This window comes from Procambarus clarkii, chromosome 45, assembly GCF_040958095.1.
Source record: "Procambarus clarkii isolate CNS0578487 chromosome 45, FALCON_Pclarkii_2.0, whole genome shotgun sequence".
Taxonomy (NCBI): domain Eukaryota; kingdom Metazoa; phylum Arthropoda; class Malacostraca; order Decapoda; family Cambaridae; genus Procambarus; species Procambarus clarkii.
The window spans coordinates 4,468,386-4,472,257 of NC_091194.1; the positions used below are offsets into that span (position 1 = coordinate 4,468,386).

At 39.3% G+C, this 3,872-nt stretch overlaps 1 long non-coding RNA gene across 1 annotated transcript; it reads right to left on the minus strand.

Annotated features, from left to right (window-relative positions):
• Positions 1 to 254: 254 nt before the first annotated feature.
• On the minus strand, positions 255 to 3,278 carry LOC123769861 (uncharacterized). Its single transcript, XR_006774288.2, has 2 exons — positions 3,140 to 3,278; positions 255 to 486 (listed from the first exon to the last, which is right to left on the minus strand). It is a non-coding gene; the product is annotated as an uncharacterized lncRNA (long non-coding RNA).
• Between the last annotated feature and the right edge of the window lie 594 nt (positions 3,279 to 3,872).

Here is a 3,872-nt window from a genome sequence, read left to right on the forward strand (position 1 = left end):
TGGTACTTCATATTCCAGGATATTTCAAGCTTTGACCTTCATGCTATTGCCTTTTACACTGGCATGAATGACATGATAATGTTATGGGACAATACAAATTTGTCCATTTGTTAAAGAAAAAAAAGACAAGCTGCTTACAAGAAACTTTTGGATGGGAAGTATAACAAGAATTATATAGTGCAGGCTACACAAATTAAAAGATTAACAAACCAAGTCATTTTGTAACTCATGCACATCATCAAATGTTGGCACTGTTCCATATTGCACATCATAATACAAACCTGGCACCATTAGCTAGTTTATTAAAACTAAAATTGTCACTGTCATTCAGCAGTACAATTTTAATACAAGTATGGTGAGGCAATTATACATTTCCATTCAACCAAAAACAATCGATAATATAGAACTGTTTATATATTGGACCATGGAGGTGTCATTGGCTGTGGGTTTTGAAGGTAGGACATCACAACTGCAGAAATGGACAACCTGAAATGTTAATATAATTAGTAAATTATTTGTGACAAGCAAATAAAAGTATATTTGTTTAATTATAATAATTTACTTTGAAAATCAGAACTATTAGCCAGTAACAATGGGTTGGATTAATGTAATTTAAATTACATTCAATAACAAAAGACAATTATGCAAGTGTTGTCACCCTTAGGAAAATCATGAAGTCAATGCTATAGTGACTGACAAGTAAGCTCAGAAAACTACTGACAGGGCTCTCCCAAAAATAACAAATCAGAGCAAGAGAGATTGTTGAAACACAGGGAATACAGAGGACATACTCAGCACACAAACACAATAAAGTACATAAATTATTGGGACCATTTGAAGCTCCCAAAATGTACTCTGGAAAGGAGACAAGAGAGGTATCATGTACTGTATACATGGACTGAACTCCAGGTCCAAAATTTGCACAGTATTATAACATAGTGGAGCGAACAATATGGTAGGAAATGCAGAATTGCGCAAGTGAAGAAAAAATGGGCCACAGAAACAGTCATAGAACACTGTATGAATATCCAGGTCCAAAATTTGCACAATATTATAACAGATGCTATACCGATGATGATACTTTTCAAAACGCTTGTGCTCTCTAGAGTGGAGTACTGCTGCACAATGACAGCCCCTTTCAAAGCTGGAGAAATTGCTGACCTGGAGAGTGTGCAGAGATCCTTTACTGCTAGAATCCACTCAGTAAAACATCTAAACTATTGGGACCGACTAAAGAGCCTAAATCTGTACTCCCTTGAGCGCAGGCGGGAGAGATACATAATAATTTACACGTGGAAAATATTAGAGGGGCTGGTCCCAAACCTGCACACAAAAATAACATCACATGAGACCAGAAGACATGGAAGGATGTGCAGAATACCCCCGTTGAAAAGCGGAGGTGCAACAAGTACTCCGAGAGAGAACTCTATCAACATCAGAGGCCCGAGACTGTTCAACACGCTTCCGCTACACATAAGGGGCATAACTGGCCGACCCCTCACAGTGTTCAAGAGAGAACTGGATAAGCACCTCCAAAGGATATCTGATCAACCAGGCTGTGACTCATACTGTCAGGCTGCGAGCAGCTGCGTCCAACAGCCTGGTTGATCAGTTCAGCAACCAAGAGGCCTGGTCGACGACCGGGCCGCGGGGACGCTAAGCCCCGGAAGCACCTCAAGGTAACCTCAAGGTAAGGTAAGGTAGTGGAGCGAACAATATGGTAGGAAATGCAGAATAGCGCAAGTGAAGAATAAAGGTGCCACAGGAACAATCATAGAACACTGTATGAATATCAAAGGACCACGGCTCCTTAATATCCTCACAGCAAATAAAATACGTATGGCTGGAACAAAAGTATTTCTTCAAGAAAAAATTAGAGTTTCCTGCAAGAAGTGCTGGACTAACTAGATTGTAAGTGGGAATATGGCCCTGCAGGCCACTCCAAGCAACAGGAATTACTACTATACACTGATAACACAACTGTTGTTTTCCAATAGTTGTGTTAGTCCTACATTGCTTTTTTATCACTAGTAAAATGGTCTGGAATAATGTGTCACCCTGTACACATGACTGTTCACCAATGGATTGGAAAATTTACCTAACCTTACCCAGGCTAACTCAAACCAACCAAGCCTAACACAGCCTAATCTTGGCTAATACATCCTAACGTATCAAATGGTACTTTTTGGACATGAAATAATTCGACGATGCTCGTTTTCCCATTTGTTAAAACCGTATACACTATACTGTTATGGTAGGATGTATTAGCTTAGGTTAAGCTGTACTGGACTCCATTGGTTTGGGTTAGGTTGATTCTTGGTTTGGTTAGTTTAGGTTGGGTTGAGCTAGGTTATCTTGAGATGATTTCGGGGCTTAGCGTCCCCGCGGCCCGGTCCTCGATCAGGCCTCCTTTTTTGTTACACCCCCACCAGGAAGCAGCCCGTAGCAACTGTCTAACTCCCAGGTACCTATTTACTGCTAGGTAACAGGGGCATCAGGATGAAAAACATTTTGCCCATTTGTCTCTGCCTTCACCGGGGATCGAACCCGGAAACCCTACGTTAGATAGGTTTTAACATTTGTTTGCGAGTCATCGTGTATGTGGTATGACTTGTATCTGATTTAATATGGTCTTATCTGTCAAAACTAAAAATTAAGTAAAAATCTTATATACCTTCTTGTATATAAATAAATAAATGAGCTTTGTTTAACCCTCGCCATTTCTTTTCAAACTCCAAACAAAATGGGAGTAAAAAATCATTTCAACAAGGCTAGTTTTCTGATAAAAATGTACTACTAAGTTAGACTTGGTTATGTTATATGGATTAGGTTGTTTTATCATTAATCATTATCGTTTTAAGTCTGCTAACTAAGCATCTTGTATACGTAATGACCTATACCTCCTACAGCAAAAATACCGAACTATAATACCCTAAATCCCACCCATATAGGTGTACAGACAAGTAATTCTTTAAACATCACACCAAAGCATTGTACAGAGACAAGAAAACCCATGCCTATATAAGAACGAATTGTCCATATGATGACCTACTAACTTCCTCCCCGACACACACACAGATCCTCATCATTACACAATAATAACATCTTGCACTACAATATCCCCCCTACATTCACTTACCTAACAATCTTATCCACTCTCCGTGGGTCAGAGCTGTTGTTTGACGTCTGCATTTTGAGTGGGAATGTTGCTGGCGAGCTGCTCCTGTATGTCGTCTGCTGGTCCATAACAGTGCTGGTGGAGGCCGAGGGTTCCGGGCCACGGGGACCTCGGTTGCCAGATCCAAACTGCGGTAAGTACCGAATTTGTAATAAGAGTAATATATATATATTATATATAATGTATATATTGTTAAATATGACCGAAAAGGTAAGATTAATAATTCTACCACGAATTTTCTCAATATTTCTTATGTTTCTTTTTTACTGTGGATGGTAATTGAAAAATCAATTCTCCAAAATTTCTTTTTTATTTCTAGTCTGACGCGAGGCTTGAACGCGTTTCGTAATAACTTGTTACATTTTCAGAGACTTTAGTTTATACACACACAACTGTAACCTGAGAACACTAAACAGAGTTTTACTTATGCTAACATTAAACAGCTTGTCTTATATACTCGCATTTGGGTGAGGTGATGTGTTGCAACAGTTTTGGAAGAGGTGAACAAACTTTTGACCAACGCAGAACACGGAACAATGGGTATAAATTGGATAAATGAGAGGGAAGAATGGAAGTAACTGCAAAGGGCCTATTGACCCATACTTCCTCTTGATGCTTCTATATTGGTACGGAGTCTTGAAGTGGGTAGAATATAGTTGTGCATCAATTGGCTGTTGATTGCTGGTGTTGACTT